Source organism: Pteronotus mesoamericanus, unplaced genomic scaffold (assembly GCF_021234165.1).
Source record: "Pteronotus mesoamericanus isolate MK-2021 breed Mesoamerican mustached bat unplaced genomic scaffold, CSHL_Meso_final scaffold_54, whole genome shotgun sequence".
Classification (NCBI taxonomy): domain Eukaryota; kingdom Metazoa; phylum Chordata; class Mammalia; order Chiroptera; family Mormoopidae; genus Pteronotus; species Pteronotus mesoamericanus.
The window spans coordinates 48,489,477-48,511,554 of NW_026555321.1; positions in this window are offsets into that span (position 1 = coordinate 48,489,477).

Genomic DNA, 22,078 nt, shown 5'->3' on the forward strand with positions numbered 1-22,078 from the left:
CAACCTTTGAGATAGTGAGTCAGGCTCTTAAGCCAGGGGAACTCCGTAATTAATATATTATGGCTATGTATCCATAATTAATATAATATTAATAATATTATATAAACAATAATTAATGTATTGATGGAATTAGAACAAGCCCAACACCAGACACTCTCAAACAGTGAAAGAAGTGGAGCATAAGGAGAATTTGACTTCCAAAACTAAGTGTGGGTTTCGAATTAGCCAAGGAAATGGTTGTTCTGATATTTAAAGACAGTTCTTTCTTATCAAAATGTTCTTAGCATAGAGGAAGATGACAGACCAGGAAGGCACTGAGTGGACAAAGCTTTAAAGCAACATTTGCCTTAGGTTTTAGTTTAAGATCATTATTCATACTTCGGCTGCAAAGGTTAGTTTCCAGAGGCAACTTACTCATCAGTGTCCAGTACAATTACATTGCCAGAGTAACTCTCATGGAGAAAAAGAAAGCTCTCATCTTAGACAACAAGGTAGCCTAGTGGGACAAAATGGACTTCAGAGACAGGACAACCTGGATTTAAATCCTTGCTCCACTACATTCCAGCTGTGTGTCTTGGTAAGTTGCAAAACCTCCTGGGGACTGTCCTTTTTCATTTGTAATGGGAATAATAACTATTATTTTGAAGGTGTTCCATAAAAATGAGAAGTAACAAGTATAATGTGCCTAGGACACACTTGGTAAAGGAAAGCAGTTCGCAGACAGTAACTGTAACTGAGTGGCATTCGAGTGAATTGGTTTCCTTTAGTTGAATCATAAGCACTACCCTTCCCCCAACACAGGGTTCTGTGAAAAAGTGAGTTTCTGAATCTGCAAGGCTGTGCTATGTTCATAGACACCCTCAAGACTCAGCTAAAAATAGGCTTCCACTTTCCACAATCTCCACAGTGGTACCAAGCTTTCCTTAGCAAGCATTGTTCTATGGATTAGGGATTTTCAACTTTTTTGTTGCTAAACACTTCAAGAAACCATGTTTTGAGACCCTTGTAAATCACATGCATGATATTTATTAAGTAATAAACTTATTTTTCCACTCTATTATTCTAAGGAATAAATCATTTGCTCACCCAGGTTTTGAATTGACATTATTTATTCATCAATAAATATCTATGGACTACAATGTGTTAAGTGCCAGGGACACGATGCTGACCAGGACTTGGTGGCTGTTCACAGTATGCTGGGTAGAGAGACAAGAAAAAGGAAGAATGAGAGATAGCCAAGGAAGGAGATACAGGAAGAATAATTTGGGCAAAGGGAAAAACAGGTGCAGGGCTTCAAGGTGTGAGAGCAGGTGAATTCCATACGATAGGTTTTTAGTAGGCAACATAGTTAGTCCTTCAGTGTTTCATGTTCAAGTGTTTGCTTTCAATTAGACAAACTGCAAGTTATCCCCAGATCATGGGTGCTTTCACATACCCCTAAGGATCTGTAGAATCCCAACAGAGAAGAATAAAGGGATTTGGGCCAAACAAATCCAAACTAAATCCTCAGTTCAACAGTTGAGTGTCTACACAAGTTTGGCAAGTCACATGTCATTTTGAGCCTCAATTTTGATATCTAATAATGGAAGAATAACTACCTTGTTGTGTAATTGTGACCATTCACTATAGTGATGATTCAGTTAAAGTACACCCTGACACATGGTAGGCACTCAATAATCATAACCATTAGTCATCACTGATAGCTGTGTAAAATTTCAACTGGCAAACACTGATAAAGCATCTATGATCAAAAACCAGGTATATCAAATTTAGATTTTCATGTTTTGGAAACAAAAGTCCTCATTAATAATTATATAATGATAATACTCACTACTACTGAGAGCTTACTCTGGGCCAGATACAATGGGAAATATTTATCTTAAATTCTAACTCTTGCAACAATCCTATCAGGTCACTTGAATTTCATGAAACGCTGTTCCCATTTTCTGCAAAAGAACAAGAAAGTTCATGTACTCAAATATATTTTCACATCTTGGATCAAATAAAGTTAAACTAGTTTATTTCCTTCAGACAACATGCATTATGTCAAATCCAAGATAGAGGAAAAGAGTCTGAAAAGTTTTCCAAATACATTTGACCATTAAATCCCTTTTTGGTTGAATGGATATTAAAATACCTTTAAAACATACCTTGTGAAAGGTTGAAATAAGAATTATCAGCTCTATTTTATCCTTAATAAAATTGGGACTTAGAGAAGTTAAGTTGCCTGTCACACAATCAGCAAGCAGGATGGGCCATGGTTTGAAACCAGGTCTTTCTAAATCCCAAAACCACATGCTTGTCCTTAAGAAAATTATTTTCAACATTGTTCCAATTCTTAGAAATCCTTTAGGATGCAAAATCTTAGGCTGCTGTGCTAAGCTCTGACTGTTCTGAGTAGAATAGCCTCCTGAACAAGACTAAAGAAAATCTTAAGCTATCAAGTCAGGGGTCTGAATCTGAAAGGATGGCGGTGGCCTCCCTTGCTAGGGAAGAGCAAAATGGATGCCAGGGCCAATTCTCTCCTAAGCTCTCAATACAAAGCCTCACTAAGCATCTGCCCTTTTTGTTCCTGGCTGTACACTGAGTTGTTTCCCCTAACTCTCAGAACTCATACCCCTAGTATGTGGCCCGATTCTTCTGCATACCTCTTACTATTTAGGGGTGGCTAGTGACAGTTCACACCTGGCTGTTCCCTTGGCAAAGGCTATTGCAGCCCACCGCTGAGAATATTGCTAAGGTAAATAACTCAGTCCAAACCTAATAATCCCTACACAAAACTCAGAGAATATGAGAAAGAATTACCCCCTCCAGTTCCCTCAGTATTATGAGAATAGGCGAGACTTTCATTGACTCTAGCAGCCCATATGTTTGAAGGTCAAATAACACCTGGGGATTTCTTTGAAATAAACTAATTGAGCCTGGATGATTTAGAGTCAGTCTTACTGAAAGGCCCATTGGATCACCAATGGTAAGGCAAGACCTTCTTTTGAAAACTCTGGATCCTCCAACGCCAGCTTTGTCAAATGGCAATGAATATTTGATGCTGTTCAAAGATTAAGACCTGGACCAAACTGAGTAAAGAGAAATAGGAAAGACTGCTTTCAAACTGCTTTGAAAAGAGCCCCAGCCCCAGGTGTTTAAGGTGGTAAAGGAATCAGAGGCAGCCAAAAGAAAATCAGGCAGAGCACCTCGAAAGGAATAGTTCTCAGCCACTAAATATGCATAGAAAGCATCTGGGAAATATGTTAGCATCACAAGTTTCCCTGCCAGCCTTTCCCTTTTGTTTCCCTTTTTGATAGTTTCCATGGAAACCCTCTTTGTAAAAAGAACAACATGAATTAACACAGAGACTAGGAAAAAATATTAACTTTCCCTATGTTTACATCACATGTCACCGCATACACCAGTTAGCGGGTTTGCTTTGTGCACAGGCAGCTCCCACCTCAGAGCCAAAGGTGGGCCTGAGGGTGGAAAAGCCCCTCCCACTTAGGCTTGGTCTCCCAGTTCACATACACTAGGACTATGTACCTCTTTTTAGCATTTATTGGCACTGTGGTGAAATATTTTCCCACTGGACTGTTAATATCTTTTTCCCTACTAGACTGTCAACTGTGTGAGGGCCACACCAGTCTTAGTCATTACCACCTCCTGGAACCTAGCACAGTAGGTCTAGGTGCTCCCTAACTATTTGCTGAGTGAAAATATAAACGGCATTAGAAACCAGTGACAATGCTAATACGAATTTCCTGGAGAAAATATGTTGGGGGATGAGTAATTTTGGAAAAAAAAATTGCACAGGCATTTAGTTTCATCTAATAATTTAAAAATATACATTTTTGCTAAGAATTACACTATTTGGTTTTAACCACATTCAATCATTACAATTGAGGGAGATATTGGAAACTGCAATAATGATGAATGGAGTTGTAATAATAATGATGATCAGAGCTAACTGGACTTGTTTGCCTGGGTCTGTGCTAGGTTTTATCCATGTATTACCTCATTAGAGCATCTCAATAAGCCTATAAGGTAGGCAGCCCCATTTTATAAAATGAGGGGACTGAGATCTGATCCTGAAAACTCCAGTCTGCCTGTGTTCTCAAACAATATGCAGATATTACATGAAAAGTTTGTTCATTCATTTACTCTTTCAACAAATATCTGAGCACAGGCTAATCTATCTTAGTACTAGACTGTACAAAAAAAAAACAAGTAAATACACATACAGTCCCAATTCTTTTGGATTTTGTAATTTAGTAGGGGGGGGATACATATTAATAACAATACAAAAAATACAACTATTTTAAGTGCTATGAAGGAGCAGTGGATAGTATTAGGAGAAATTAGTTCTGGTCAGCTTTCTTGATCTAAGACATTAACCAGGGAAGGAAGAGAGAGAGAGGCTTTCAAGAAAGAGGAAATAACTATGCAAAAGCCCTGTGGTAGAAAGAAACCTGGTGCTATATGAGAGAATTAAAGAAAACTATAAGAGGTAAGAATGATAAGAGCAAGAAGCCAGATAGATGTAGGTAGGGTAGGCTCTAGAGCAGTGGTTTTCTCAACTTGAGAATCATCTGAAGGACTTGTCAAAACAATCTCTGGATTCCATCCCCGGAGTTTCTGATATATTAGATCTGGGGTGGGGCAAAGACTTGCATTTTGAAACACACCTGGGTGATGCTGATGAATTCTGAAACAATACTTTAAGAACCATTGCCCTTCATTATACAGTACCTGGTGGGCCAGGGTATGGATTTCTGATTCTGTCCTACAAGGAGAGAAAAGTCACTGAAGGATTCCAAGTACCCAGGTAGCATAACCCAGTTTATATTTTAGAGAGAAAAAAAAAGTCACTCTAGCTGCCGGGTTAAGGAAGAACTGTCTGTAGGGAGGCCAGTGTTGGTGTAGGTAGGCCAATCAGAAGGTCTATTGTCATTTGAAAACGAGATAGTTGCAACTTGGACTAAGGTAATGGCCATGAGTTAGAGAGAAGCAGATGGAGTTGAGAGATTTAGGGGGGTGGAATCAAGAGGACTTGGTGATGAATATGAGAATTAAGGGAGAGAATAGCTCCTTGGCTTCTGCTTGAGCAACTAGACAGACAGTGGTGCCGTTCACTGAGATAGACCCTGGACGAGGACCAGGCCTAGAGGAGATTATGAGCTAAGCCTCAGACTTGATGAGCTGGAGGCACTTTTGAGGCATTCAAAAGATGGCAATCAGACAATTAATAAATATATGGGTCTGGAGTTAAGTGGCAAGATCAAGACTGGAGATTAAAATTGTGAGTCATCTGAGAATATGTGTGATATGAAACCTTAGTGGTGGATGAGATCACTGGTGAGAGGAATCAGAATAAGACAAGCAGAGGGCCTAGGACCTCCAACATTTAATGGCTGGGTAGAAGATGAGCCAATAGAAGAGAAATATAAGGAGAAATCAGACTAAACCCAGAGAGAACTGGGCCCTGAAGCCATAGAAAGGGAGGCAGCGATAGGCAATAATGCAGGTATAGTTCAGAGGTTAACTAAGATGAGAACTGAAGAATGTCTCCTGGATTTAGGAAGATGGAGGGAACCATGAGGAAAGATAGTTTGGCAAAGGGAGAGAGGAGAGATATTGGGAATAGGCTACTGCAGAAGTTGGAGAAAGAGAGTGTTTCATCCCCAGACCTCATTTGATATTATTTTCAATTTCCTTTCTCTCCACTTACAGCCCAAATCCATTATTTTTCCTCCCCACTTGTGCTATGTGAATCAAGAACTCACTCTTTGCTTTTATTTTTAACCTCTTACTTATTCTTTTACCACTTTAATTTGACTTGTAGTCTGATTATATTTTTATTAAATACCATATCCATTTCTAATTTGGTGTAGCAAACCAAAGAAGAGTTAAAAAAACTGACCTACTCTTAACAAAAAATAACCCATCTCCTATTTTTTATTAAAGGAGAATGCAAGGCCCTAGGTCCTGCTCTTATTTATCTTATTGGCCATTTACCTTTGGAGAATGGACAATCATGGGAAGATTTGCTGACTAGACCAGTAGAAGGTAAAAATCATGTAAAGTTAAAGATCACAGAAGTCTTGGACTTACATGAGGAGACTCTATTTACGTGAGGAGTCTGTGTCTATATGGGAAAATAATTTTTTTTTTCTGGCCCAAATGACTCCCTGCATAATAGGAAACTTCAATTTTGGGATTCAGGGCCAGCTGGATTAGGAAACACCTTGGCTCTGCAATTTACCAGATATATAACCTTTAGCAAGATGCTCAACCTCACTGAGCTTAGTTGTTCGGGACAGTGCCTAACTCATGCTAAGCAATTAACTCATTACAACAGTAATTGTAGTGGGCCAAGCAAATACAAAGAAGGAAGAAATACAACCTTTCAAGATGGTATTGTTTTCCAAATCCTTATATCCTTAGTATTTATTTGGGTTTTTATACACACTAGTTCCTTTAAAGAACTTCTACATCCATTGCACTTTTAAATTTATTTACTCTGTATTGTGCCTTCTTTGGTCAATATTTTATTCTTGCCACAAAAAGACCTTGTTGAAGTTGCTTTTTAAAATTAAGTACTCCCAAGTTTTTACTATTTAGCTTCTATTTAAAAAAACAAATGAGGTAAGTTATAAAACAGGGAGGAAATATAGTAATTGAACTGTTGGTTTCATTTAGGGATATACAGATACAAGAAACCTAAGAAAAAAATAAAGCAAGGCTCAACACATTTTCCTAGAGAAAAGAACCAGAATATACAATGAAAAGGTATACCACTCATTCATCCATCCATCCATCCACGGATCCATCCATCCATTCGAAAAATCAGCTCTAAACATTCACTTACTAAAGGGCCTGGGCTAGAATCAAATAAAATGAATCAGATTTTTTTTGTTTTGTTTTTCAACTCCCATCCTGTCAATATAGCCTTGGCTCATTGTTTAAAGTAGAAGTAAAGTCAACAGATCAAATGCCAAAGAATAGAGATGTGATTTATTTAAGGATTTTCTGCAGTTTGTTACAAGGAACCATGAAATTACTACATCAATATTTCCACAGAAAGTTCATTATTCATCTATTGCCAAGTTAAGGACAACAAAAATGTTTGGAAAAATTTCTCTATCCAGTATCATCACTAATCGACTAACAAGAATAATAGAAATAATGATACAAACTTTTACCTTTTAGTATTTTAAAGCAGTATGCATATATTTGCTTATGTTATCTCTTTTACCCTGGTGGAAAAAACCTCAGGGAAGGGACAGGGACACTATTATCCCCATTTCATAGACAAGGAAACAAGCTAGGATGGGTTAGGAAATTTGTCTAAGGTCACAAAACTTAAGGGGAAGAACTGAGGCCTAAAAGCATGTATTTGGTGGTATAACAGTCTTTTTTAAAATTAACTTGCCTTTGTGTCCAAAAGAAAACCCCTCTAGTTCTGGATTTTAGAAAATTCTACATCCTTATTTACTCTGTCCACTGACTCTTTGAAGGTCATAATGATCCTTACAAATCAAGTGTGAAATTACTTTTTCTCCCCAGCATCCCTCCCACTCCTTTTCTTTTTTCAATTTTTTTTTTAGCTGCTCTGCTCTGCAATGCATCCTGGGTACGCAGCACATTTTTCATCTTCCAAAACTAGTCTTCTCTTCCACCTCTCCAAGTAGGGGAGCCCCATCTGATGGCCCTTGAGAGCTTTCTGCAAATTAATCACTCTGAATTCTGAAGTTTAGCAAAAAGTTTCTTATTTTAGCCCAAGCGCAACAACTATTTCTGGCACCAAAAAAATGTTTTCACTCACTACCACGAAGGCCTCTGAGAATTGCCAAAAGGAAATGATGGGACTGCTCTTAACTGTGAAGCAAGGTCATCTAGTGTTGGTGGCCTAAGGAACAAGGATAGTTTTCCCTTGGGGTAAGATTTTCTAACCATAAACTTGTTATTTTATCGTACCTACTATTTTTTCAAGAACAGTCATCTCCCTAAAGAACTTTTTAAAAAGCCTGGACCATCCGTGGCCAGGTGGCTCAGTTGGTTGGAATATTGTCCCATGTACCACAAGGTGGCTGGTTTGATTCCTAGTCAGAGCACATACCTAGGTTGCTGGTTCAGTCCCTGGTCAGGGCACATATGGAAGGCATATGGAAACAATCTATGTTTCACTCTCACATCGATGTCTCTTTCTCTCTCAAATCAATAAACATGTACCAGTTGAGGATTTTTTAAAAATTAGATTAAATTGAAATAAAATAAAAAACCCCCCAGCTAGCTCAGTTGGTTGGAGTGCTGTCCCTGTGTGCTGAGGTTGTAGGTTCCATCCCAGGTCAGGGTACATGCAAGAATCGACAAATAATTGCATAAATGAATGGAACAACAAACTCATGCATCTTTTCTCGCTCTCTTTTTTTCTCCTCCTCTCTAAAAATCAATAAATTTTTTAAATATTTTAAAAAATAAAAAATAGAAACAGAAAACGCCTGCTTTTAGGAAAAAACAACAAAACAAAAACAACAACAACAAAAAAGAGGCTTTCATGGATTATTTGGATTTTCACTGAGACACAAACCTTGTTAGCTAATCACTGGATTTCTGCAGTACTTAGAGGTTTACTTCTTAATAGAAGATCTAATCATTTCATAATAAGGGCCTGTATGCTTTTGGAAGTTCTGAAGGCAAGTAAAAACACAAGAGAATCAGAGAATCAAGATGGCGGAGGAGTGAGTGGAAGTCACACTAACCTATTCCTAGGAACAACCTGGAATTACAACTAAATTGTGGAGAAATCACCTAGAACAAACAACTGAACAATAGTGAGAGAGGAACCTTATAACCATGGACACAGAAGAAGTGGCTTTAGCACAATCTAACTGGTAAGGAGTACAGTAGAGACCTGAGAAGGCAGGCTGGGCGTCCTCAGGTGGCAGCACCAGAAGGATATTGAAACGGCCAGTTGGATCCCCCTGAGAAGAGAGGGATCTAAACCAAAAGTGGGCATCTCCAGTATGAAACACCAGAGCCCAAAAAGCACACAGATAACAGCCAGCTGTGAAAAGCGGCAGAGTTGCTCTCTGTCAGAGACTGGCAGCTGGAGAGGCAAAGAACTGTTTAAAGGGCCAACGCATACTTTTTATTTGCAGCCACTTACCCTGATCTGTGACAAAGGTGGGGTCAGAGTGGGCTAAAGACAGGTGAGGAGAGACTGGGGAAGGAGGCTTTGGGGAGAGAACTGAGAGAGTAGCCCGCGGGATCTCAGTGCTCACTCATCCTCCATGTGGCAGCAGCCATCTTGCTCAGACAGAGACCACTCCCCTTGAGTGGCAGAACAGCAGAGCGGCAGAACCCAAAGGTGGGATTCCACACCCCTCACCCCCCGAGCTGTCTAAGCTTCCTGCTGAGTGCAGAAGGCAGCCACAGATAGTAGATCTCTGTCTAAGGGGATGCAGAGAGGTCTGGAGACACTGAGGAGATACTGGGGATGGAGGCTTTGGGGAGAAAGTAGCTGGTGGGATCCCAGTGCTGACTTCTCCCTGTTATGGCAGAAGCATGAGAGGACCCAATAACCCTGCCCCTAGGAGGGACTCCACCCCGCCCTGAGCTGTCCCAGGTGGCCTGCTGAGTGCAGAGTGACTAGATTAATAGCTGAAGGAGACAGACACAGACAGTAGATTACTGGAAGTCTCAAACAGACTGCCTAAGGTCATACAAGGTCAACATCTGACATCATCAGAGGCATATCCAGAAAGAAAAACACAGCAGTCTCCTACAGTAGAAGTTCACACCACAAATTCAGGAAATCAAGACAGATCAATTTCAGAAGCAGAAGTGAAAAAGAAGAGTCTCATAGATAATGGGAAGACAGAGAAATATCCCCAGTTGAAGGGAAAGGAGGAATCCCCACAAAGAGAACTAAATGAAATAGAGGCAAGTCAACTATCACAGATTGAGTTCCAAACAATTGTTCTAAGGAAGTTCAATGAGCTCAGTGAGCTCGGGGAGAATTACAAAAACCTACACAGAAACTACAAGGAACTTAACTGCAAACTATATCAACAGGAAAAAGGACATAGAAGCTATCAAGAAGAGGCAAGAGGACATGAAGAATACAATGTCTGAACTGAAGAACACAGTAGAAGGAATCAAAAGCAGGCTAGATGAAGCTGAGGACTGATCAGCAAGCTGGAGGACAAGGTAGAAGAAAGCTCCCAGAAAGAGCAAGAAAATGAAAAAAGACTCAAAAAGAATGAAGCGGCATTTAGGGAAATGTAGGACAACCTGAAACATAATAATATTCATATAATAGGGATACCAGAAGGAGAAGAGGATGAGAAAGGGATAGAGAACCTGTTTGAAAAAGTAATGATGGAAAAATTCCCTAATTGGAGGAGAGAAAAAGTCACACAAGTCAGGAAGCACAGAGGATCCCACTCAAGAGGAACCCAATGAGGCCCACTTCAACACACATCATCATTAAAATGGCAAATATCCAAGACAAATAAAGAAACCTAAAGACAGCAAGGGAGAAAGAGGTAGTAACATATGAGGGAGCCCCGATATGGCTAGCAGCTGACTCCTCAATAGAAACATTGAAGCCAGAAGAGAGTGGCAAGAAATATTCCAAATTGTGAAAAGCAAAGGCCTGCAACCAAGACTGTTCTACCAAGCAAGCCTCTCAATTAAAATGGAAGGTGAAATAAGAATCTTTTCAGACAAAAGAGATCTAAAAGAATACACCTCCCCCAAACCAGCATTGCAAAATATGCTAAAGGGACTGCTTTAAGATGAAGAAAAAGAGTCTATGAATTCCCAGTTCTTTCACAGTTGCCCATACTTGATATTACCAATATTTTTTAATACATATTAATCTGATTGTGACAATGATGTGCTGTTTTAATTGTTCCTTTATTATTTGTTGAAACTAAACCTGTTTTGTATATTTATTGCCTGTTTCTATTATTTTTAAAAAGCTTTAAATAACTTTTTGATATTCTTTATACGTTTTCTGATTAAATGTTTGTAGAATTTTTTCCCTAAAAGAAAAACAAAAAAACCCATTAACCCTTTTTTAGATGTGTTTGCAAATACTTTCCTATTCTATCACCTGTCCTTTACCTTTTTTAATATTTATATTACTGTACAGTCTTAAATGTTTAATATAGTCATATTGTCAATGTTTTACTTTATAGCTTCTGGGTTTGAATATTTTGCTTCAGGGTAAGAAAATATTAGTTTGTATTTTCTCCTAAAAATCCTTAGATTCTACATATAGATTTTTAACTCACTTGAATATTTCTTGTATAATGTGTGAAATAGGGCTCTATATTTGTTTTATTTCAAGAAATATTGGTCTATGTACCTTATTTGTTGAATAAGCCTTATTTTACCCATTGATTTGAAATATCAACTTAATCACATATTACATTGTTAGACAGATATACATGTTTTTCTCTAGAATACTCATTATAGTTCATTGATTATAGTACTTGATTATTTCTGTGCTGATGTCATGTGGGTTTAACGCTGAGACTTTGTAATAGTTTTAAATTTAACATTTTATAATTAACTTTGACATTTTAATAATAAATAAAATCAATCTGTATGAAAGAAAGAAAGAAAAAAGAAAGAAAGAAGGAAAGGAAGAAAGGAAGGAAGGAAGAAGGCGAGAGAGAGAGATGGAACTCCTACCTTTTGTGACAACATGGATGGAACTAGAGAATATTAAGCTAAGTGAAATAAGCCAGTTGATGAAAGACAAATACCATGTGATCTCACCTATAAGTGGACTCTATTCAACAAAATGAACTAATGAACAAAATAAACCACAGGCATGGAAATATGGAGCAGACAGAAAGTGACCAGAGGGGATGGGGAAGGAGGACAATAGTGTAAAGAAAGGGAAGGGACTAGACAAAGAACATGTATGAATGACCCATGGACATGGATAACAGAGTTGGAATTGACTGTGGGAGTGTGAGGTGGGGATGGGATGGGGGAGGAGGGCAAAGGGGGAAAAAATTGAGACAACCATAGTAGAATAAACATGATTTATAAATTGAAAAACAAACAGAGAATCTATTGTTTTTATTTTTTTAATTTATTCTAATTTATTTTTTCAAATACATTTGTCTCTGCCTACCCCGCACCACTTTCCCTTGCCCCCTCCCTCCTTCCGTCTCTCAGCTCTTCCTCTTTGGTTTTGTCCATGAGTCTTTGCTATATGTTCCTTGACTTTCCGCTTCCCTTCCTTTTCCCCGCCCCCCCCCCTTCTCTCTTGTCTCTGTTGATTTCTTTTCCTTTCAGTGTTGCGGGTCTTATTTTCCTTGCATCTTTGTATTGTTGGTTAGGTTCCACTTATAGGTGAGATCATATGGTATTTGTCTTTCGCCCCCTGGCTTATTTCACTTAGCATAATGCTCTCCAGTTCCATCCATGCTGTCTCGAAGTTTAGTAGTTCTTTATTTCTTTCTGCTGCATAGTATTCCATTGTGTATATGTACCAGGGTTTTTTGATCCAATCAGCTACTGATGGGCATTTAGGTTGCTTCTAACACTTGGCTATTGTAAATTGTGCTCCTATGAACATTGGGGTGCATAGGTTCTTTTGTATTGGCGTTTTGGTATTCTTAGGGTATAGTCCCAGCAGGGGAATCACTGGATCAAGAGGCAGTTCCATTTTCAGCTTTTTGAGGAAATTCTGGACTGCTTTCCACAGTGGCTGCACCAGTCTGCATTCCCACCAACAGTGGACTAGGGTTCCCTTTTCTCCACAGCCTCGCCAGCACCTGTTGTTTGTTGATCTGTTTATGATGGCCATTCTGACCGCTGTTAGGTGGTACTTCATGGTGGTTTTAATCTGCATTTCTCTGATGGCTAGCAATGCTGATTTTTTTATTCAGCAGAAGTTGTGATATCTTTTAACCAAGTATATTCTTAATTTACATTTGAATAAAGTTTTAGAGCATTTATCACACACCAGTCTTTGTGCTAAAAGGTCGTGTATACTATTGCTTGTATAATCCTCATGGGAACTCTTGAATGTGTGAATTATTATTACAGTAGTTCCTCCTTATCTATAGGGGATAGGTTCCAAGACCCTCAGTGAATACATGAAACCATTGAAAATACCAAACCCTATATATATTGTTTTTTCCCATATGTACACTGCCATAATAAAGTTAACATTTAAATTATGCACAGTAAGAGATTAACAGAAATAAGTCATAATAAAATATAACAATGATAACTATGCTGTAACAAAAATTGTGTGGCCTCTCCTTTTCTCTTCAAATATTTTATTATACTGCACTTAACCTTTTCATTTAACAGAAGCACTTTACAGTTTCTCTGTGGCATATGTGAATTGCCAGGATCACTCGTCTTGCATTTTGGGGCCATTATGAAGTAAAATAAGGTTGTTGACCACAAGCACGGTAATATGGAGACTGTCGATCTGGTACGTAGGCAGCTCTTAAGTGAATAACAGGCCGGTGGCATATACAGCATGGATATGCTAGACAAAGGGATAATTCACATCCTGGGTAAGACAGAAGGAGAAGCATGAGACTTCATCACCCCAGTCAGAATAGCACACAATTTAAAAATTATGCGTTATTTCCAGAATTTTCCATGTAATATTTTTCGACTACTGTTAACCATAGGTTACTGAAACAGTAAAAAGCAAAACCATGGATGAGTGGGGACTACTGCATTCTTATTTTACTGCTGAGAACATTAAGTAACTTGCTCAAAATGTTGACAATTTCTGAAGCTGAGTAATGAATGCATAACAGTTTATTGCAGTGATTTTCAACCTTTTTCATCTCATGACACACACACATAAACTAATTACTAAAATTCTGTGGCACACCAAAAAATATATTTTTGCCATATCTGACAAAAAGTAGGTAAAAATTTTATTTATTCAAACCGGGTGTCTATTGTTATGTTGGTTGTTGTCACTTTTTTTTTTTATTTGACAGTCTAAGAGAAAAGAGGTCAGTACCCCTGACTAAATGGTCAGATATTGCATGTTTTAAAAATTCTTGCAGCACACTGGTTGAAAATTGCTGGTTTATTGTACAGCAGGTCCTTGAATAGCATCATTTCCCTCAAAATTATTTGTATACTCTTCCCATGTCTGGATAGATTTTCTCTGGAGACTCTGGTTTCTTCTCACCTTCCAAAGATGTGCACCTGAGGTGAATGGACTGTTTGAATTGTCCCCGTCTGAGTGTGTGAGTGGCCCTGAGATGGAAGGATGTCCTGTCCAGGCCTGGTTCCCATGACCTTGAACTGGAATAAGTGGGTTGGAGAATAGTTATCTTACTTGTTTTTATTTATTTTTCTTAAATGTCTGTATAATTCACATGTACTTCAATGTTCAATATTAAAAATGTCTTGGCCTTTATTAAGAACTTTGGTGACATTTTTGTGACCTGAGATATGCTGTAAGCACTTTACTCTTTTTCCTTTCAATTAGCCTGTATTAAATTGATTTCATCATATTAATTTTGCTTGAATCACAGTTTCCAAGAGCCTATCAACAATGTTAAGTGAGGAATTACTGTATCATTTTCTCTAGTTTTATTTATGTTTAAGGTATTTCACACAATATTGTCATTGCTGTTGATTTTATACTGCTTTCTCCAAAGGCATCTAGCTCATGAGTAGAGCCTGTGGTTACAAACCCAAGTCTATCAATTTGCATAGCCAGAACTCCTAAACTTGAGCCTAGTGTTGACTATTTCCCAGTGGATAATGTTAGCCAAGGTTTACTTGATGCTAAGAACACTCCCTAGAAAATTAAAACCCAAACCAAAGTGAGTTAGTCCATTAGATGTACTCAACAGCAGGCAATACTCAGTGGCTCATGGATCAAAGTCCTTGTATGTACCATGTTGCACAAAGCATTTCTTAGGAGAAATTCAGACCAATTAAGCCTGCATGTTCAGCATGAACAAACTTGTTTGCTTTATTTACTTATTTACTTATTTATTTTATGTGCCATTTGTGGTGTAAGCAGTCCCTTCCTAATGGGTATCACAGGCCCAGAAAGAGCAAACTTGGCATCTGGCAGCAATCCCAGAATAAAATGAACACCACATTTGCTGTTTACTGGTTTTTTGTCCCTCAAGATAGAAACTCGACTCAAATAATGACCAGAGGATTTTTGAGAATGGGTCTAGATGTTCCTTTTATTAAACACCTAACAGCAATACATAGTTCATATTTCTGTAATCAAATACTATTGATTTTATTTTATGGTTTTACTCCTATGCTTCTTAAAGTAATATATAAAATTTGTTTTCTAAGTAAAAGCAATATTTATTTTCTCCTCATCTCCTCAATCTTCTAAGCACCCATGATACATGTTGCCATCCTCAGATATTGGGAAACCAGGACTAGGATTTGCCCTGGCATCAATTTTCTAACAACGTTTACAACCAACTCTAGCTCCAACTGTTAGAGACTTCATCTTATGCTTTGCAATTTCGTTATGTCCTTGAGGAAACTTGAGATTTCTCTCTCTTGCCAAAGTTTGGTTTAAGTGGACCTTAGATTGCCTGAGGGATAATTTCTGGAAAAGTGTGGAGTTCTGGGAAGCATCAACCATCTGTCAAAGGGTAGGAGAAGCATTACTTGTAAAAAGAAGAAAAAGAAGCTCTGTAGAACTTAAGAATATAAGCAGAGGTCGAGGGGAGGCTATTGGGTTGTGTTCTTTACTTATCACTAAAATGGCTTTTTCAGATAAATCTTCCAGTGGATGCCCCTCTGATGCTGTAGTTTCTAAACATGAGGAAAACATTTCTGAGCCACTAAAAATGCTGATAAATCAGTCTTACAACAGTCATTTTCTTGGCCAAATTTGTTATTCCATAAACATCCATATCAGATATAACTTACCTATTTAAATATTGCAAAAAATTTTTAAAGGCCTACCTACCTCTTGTTAAAATAGATGACTAAAAGCTGATATATTTGAACAGATATTATCTTGGTACTAGAGAGGTAAGATCAAAAGCCGAACAAAGGTTCACCTCCACACCATAATCAGCCCACTACCAGTGATTTTAAACAGGTCCTTGAAATTCTCAGGCTTGATGTCTTAACCCAGGAGTTTTACTCTTAACAAACCCTATATCCCCTTTCTATTACAAATATTTTATAACATAATAAAACTTCATATACAATTTGAAAAATATTAACATAACCTCACAGTAATATAGAGAAATAAAGAAAATTAACTTATAATAAAATAACATTTTAAAATCTAAGTGCTTAGGCATTACTACATTAAAACATACTGAAACTTTCATCTACTTACATCAAATCTTTTGGAATTTAAGAAGTTAAAGTTCTCATAGAATGTTCCCGTTCTGTCCCTTTCCATGTCACATTTTGAAATGGGAACTAAATAAGTATATTTGTATATACATGCATAGAATTACTACGAGTGTGACTGCAACAAATTCAAACTGATACTCAAACCCAGATTGTCACCAATGGTAGTCATCGGTGACACCATTTTCTGAAATGGTAAGCAATGAACAATAGTAAAACTCTGCAGGTAATCACCTATAACCTACTCTTCATAGTTTCATTCCTGTAAAATACAACAATATTAAATCATTCATCTGTCTATATATCTATCATATATCTAGTCTAGTTTCTATGTAAGATAATCATATGTAAGTTTTTCAACCAAATGAATATCCAGTAGAACATTTATAAGTCATACAGGATACCAGGTAATTTCCTATTTTGTGAATTTATCTAATCCATTGCTGAACGGCTTGCACCCCCAGACTCTACACACTAAATGTCAATAGTATCCTCCAAAATGTGACAACCTAAATCATTTCCACAAATTTCTAAAAAACCTCCTGATGATTGTGCTCCATGTATGAACCAATGTCTAACAGAAGCATCAAGTCAACACCCTCCCATGCTTTCCTGCACAATCCATACTGTGGTTCCCACAGGAGCACCCTATTCTTACCTTCTTCCTTTATCTCTTTTAGAGCTCAGATAAGTTGGTCCCTTACCTAGGACTTGGTCTGCCACTAACCCTTTTATTTGGACCACTTTTCCTCCTTCTGAATTCCCATTCCATTGATTATCTATGGTGTTCATGTAGTTCATTACCTCCTAGCCCATGTGGAGATTTGAAAGTTTTATAGGAACACATGTTGTCTAAATCAACTGTAAACTTTTTAAAAGTAGTCTTTTCAGTATTTCCATTAACACAGTTCTGTAGAGGCACTGTGGACTGAGACTGAGTTAGTAAAGCTAAAATTCCAGGGAAGTGGATTTTATACTTTTTGGATTTGTGAGAATGCAAATTTGGAGCAATCTGGACTGTAACTCAAAGTGCCAAGTCATCATACCACCTGAATCGTAATCCCATGGTGCAAATTCATGTGAACCCAGCTCACAGTGCCTGGAACTCTTACTCATACTGATTTTGAACTTATTTCTATGACTCCCGGAAAACAAACCTTCTACCTTCTCTAAAGCAGTTCTAAAACTGTAGCCTATGTATACTGCTGGTGTCAGAATCAACTGGATATTCTTGTTAAACAAGATAAAACAAACAAAAAACCCAACATTAGAGCTGTCCCCAAAATCTACCATTTGAGAAACACAGCTCTGTCTGATATATCCCATTCAATTAAGCTAGTTCCTTCATCATGAAACCATTCATCCATGCTTCTTGAATATCAACAGGTCTTTTACATTAAGTAGGGAATCCAGTCAAAATGGTAAGGCAGCCTCTAAGTTCACCCTTATAGTCCTACAGACTGCAAATCTCATAAAGACCAAGGTCAAGGAGTAGAATCATTTTAGCTGTTGATTTTTAGTTATACTCCCTAATTTATTTCAGGATTTCAGCATTTGATGTTTGCTCACTAATTCATCTGTGTTTTGTCTATGTAATGCAACATTTTGTGAGTCAAAAATCAATATTTCATTTCCTAATATACTTAAATATATACATTTGAAAAAAATTCACACTAAAAGTCCTTGAGGAGACAAATCCCTGGGGCAAAAAATCAAGAATTGGTAATTCCCTGCAATGCATTTCTTCTGCTGGATTTGAACCTTCAGGAGTGTCTGTCCTGTTTATTACTATCTACTTTTCCTACTGCACCTGGCACATATTGGAAAATTCATGAGAATGAATGAATGAAACATTCATATTAATATGGACTGGAACACTCAACATTAATGATAAGTGATAACTCATTTATTTAGTAAATATTTGTGATTTCCTACTATATGTATTGAGGCCATGACTGCTGTTTGAAAAAAGTTAAAAATAATAATCACAATAAGTACATTTATGGACTATTTAATCTGTGTCAGGTACTGTGTTGAGTGTTCCACAGGTATTATCTCATTTAATCTTTATAGCAACCCCAGGGATGCAGCTGCCCTTCTCCGCATTTTGCAGATGTGACAACTAAAGCTCAGAGAAATAAAGTATCTTTCCACTTATAAGTAAAAAAAAAACCCAGAATACCAGTCTAGATATGTCTGCCTCCCAAGTTTGTGCTCTTCATCATACTGCCCTTCTGTTCCAAGATGGTGTGATGGGAGATGTGTGGATAAAGAAAGACAATGATCAGAGAACTGGAGGTCACAGGGATGTTCAGAGTGAAGCATCAGGAGCTAATAATAACCTTATAGATAATGAGTTCAGAGTCAGAAGTGATGATGGAAGGCAGCAATGGAGTTGAGGGGTTTGAGGTCACTGTTGGAAGAAGAGTGGGATATGCCAAATAAAAGAGGGCATTCTGGGGATGCAGGTCACGGAGGAGGTAGCACTTTGCCCACTAAATGTACAGATCGAGGTGGAAGTCCCTGGTGAGCAAAGAGAGAGAGTGAATGACCCAGGAGCTTGTAGGAGATCCAGCTGGAAGCAAACAAGGCAGCGGGGGTCAGGGGGAAGTCCACACAGCTGCGTGCACTGATAACTCATAAGTTATCTGCAAACAACTTGCATGCACTTCACCCAAGCCTGTGGCCTTTGTTTTCTAGCTCAGCCAACCGAAGCCTGCAAGTCATACCCTGGCCCCTCTGATCTTAACCAATTGTCTGCAGCTACCCAAAAGTACAGACAATGAAATTACGTGCCCGACATTCGCTGCAGGCTGGGCTGACTATTATCATTGATGGGGTAACCTATGGAATTCAAGCTCAGTTTGGAGTGTCATGAAGAAGTGGATTATAGCTGCAGAGGGCTTCTGTGACCCACCCCAGCACCACGGGCAGGAGCAGCTAGATCTGAGGCATGGCTAAGGGAAGACTACTCTCTAAGTGGGCCATGAAACATTAACCTGTGGATCATGTCTTCTACCTGAATCTAAAGAGCCACTGAGGACATTTCTTCTTGCTGCCTCCTTCCTGAGGACATGGCCAGCAGCCTCCGTGCTCAGGCAGGTTTGTTTGAGAAACAGACTTGGTACATACATCGGGAGTGTGTGGGAGTGTGTGCCTCTGTCAAACTCTGTGCAAAAAAGTGAATCCCTCCCTCATCAAGAAGTGATACTTGTCCTCTAGTAAAAATCTCCAAATCCAACTTAACACAACATGCAAGGTTAAATGCTTAGGGAAAAGGCACCAAACCTATTTGTCAGGCCCAGTACTAGACCTTTGATACTGAATCATCTTGTGTAATTACAATCACAATAACCCTATAACCTGACCATTTACAGATGAGAACTGAGGCAGAACTAGGTTAAATATGAATACATTCACTCTGCTATAATGTTTTTTTACTCCAACATAACTGATGTTAGGGAACAATTTGAGCCTAATGTAAATTTGTGATTTTCGTATTTACCTACACTCAGTCCTCACTTCAAGAAACACTTAGTGAATTCAGAACTGTGCTCTGCTGAACTGCACTGCATGGGAATATGCAGAATGCACAGCTACACACCCTACAATCATCCAGCATCTGCTTCCGTTCACTGCCTGTGTTATGAGCCACATCATCCGCATGTGGCAACGCTACAACTTCCTGTCCAACTTCAGATAACCCTGCTCTTGCCACTTTACAACTGCCCACAAGCTGCCACCCTCCCAAGCCCACTACCACAAGCAAGCGACAGGTCTTTTTCAGGGCAAAGTGAAGTATTTATTGTCACATTTATGTATTTCCCAGCTATTTAACAAGTGTAAACTACCATGTACTATATGCCTATCTCTTTTTTAATATTTAATTAAGTTTTCACACGTTATGTCCCTAGTCTCATTTTCCCCATAAATGCTGTGGTTTTTATGGCCTATTTTGCAAAGCACAGTAATTTTTAGGAACATGTGATGTATTATAGCATAACTATTTGTAACTTGCTCAAGGTCACATGACTAGATAGTGGCCCAACAGAGATTCAGACATAATCTTCTAAGGGAGCAGCCTTAAGACAATCTCATAATTCCCATTTTACAGTTGAAGAAATTGAGATTGAGAAATTAATTCACTGAAGGAAAACTTGAGCTAAGTTAACCATAAGAGGTAACTCTGAAATTTACACTCAGATCTGTTTTCTTCTAAGTACATGCCCAGGTCATGATTCTACAGTCCATATAAATGGTAAGAGTTTGTGATGAAGGGGTAATGCCACAGTCCTAAACAGGTATTCAGGGACAGGTCACTAATTCAACTCTTCTTGATTGGATCAAGAATATGTCCTAAGAATTTGAAGCCATTATCTGAACTATCGATTCATTCACTCACTTTTTTGTTGTCATTTTATGCATTCATTCTTTCCTCAAGTATTTATTTAAAAGTGTTGTTCCCTCTCTCTGGAATGCTCTAATTCCAGTACCTTCCCCTTAAATCTTACCTGAAACATCATTCCCATGGCTTCCTTCCACAGTCTATGCCCCACCTTACCATGTAGGAGGTTCTTTAATTAACAGTATCCTTTGTTGTACTTTTCTAATACTGTTAGCAAAGATGGCATGACTATTGTTGAAGAGTTCCTTGATCATCTTCCCCCAGGTGATGGCAAGTTCAATGACAGCAGACCATACTTGTGTTTACTTTCATGCATATCCCCAGCATCCAGTTTCTAGCCATACTAGAAACATATTAGGTACCCAATAAATACTTGACTGTTTTGCAGATAACCTTGGACCTGGCACTGATATAAAATGAAGACCAGAGTTGAGAAAATATCTTCAACCTAGGCAGGCCCCTCTTCAACAAATAAAGTTTTAAACGTTACTAAAATGCTTGAGCTGGAAAGATATATCCCTGCAGTGTGTGCTCAGAAGATCTGTAAAGAAAAAGTAGCTGACAGACAGAAAACAGATCCACAAGCGCTTCTATAAATGGTCCATGAAATCAACAGGTTCCTTGGTCTTTTATTTGTTTCTGGATGGAATCCCAGGCAGAAAAGATAACCTTTGCCTCAGAACAATGGGGAGCATCATATGTAAATATAATGAGATTACAGATTATTCCAGTGTCATTATGCCCATGATTTATGGGGAGACATTACCTGCTAAAAGCCCAGACTGAAAGAATATTGATTTCACTTTTACTAAGATGGCCATTTAAAACTTTTTAAAGACAGCCAATGATTATTTAAAAGGCTAATTTCAAAAAACCCATTTCAAACCATTTGGTGGGGAGGAGTGGGAGGACGCAGAAGTAGCGATGCAGCTACTTTAATAGTCAGTTGGACAAGTTTAGGTTCTCTTGTTCTAGATCCTTCTGGAATACCTTGTACTTCTTTTCAGCACTGGCAGCACTCACAGGATTTTATATCAAATTCTACTTTAGGACCACTTCTAGGTTCAAAGGTGAATTTTAACTTTTCTGGGGAAATAATTTGCTTTATTCTCCTCACCCAATTTATTTTGAAATATGGAAGCAGTGGGTCAATGCTTTTTCATAGTGGTAGTGATGGTGGTAGGGAGTTCATACACACTATCATGCTGAGAGCAAATTAGGTTTCCCCCAGAATACCAGCAGAGCATACATGGTGAATTTGAGAAAATGATAATATGGAAGAAGAAGGTAGATTTGATTCTATTGAAGAAATTTGAAGAAATA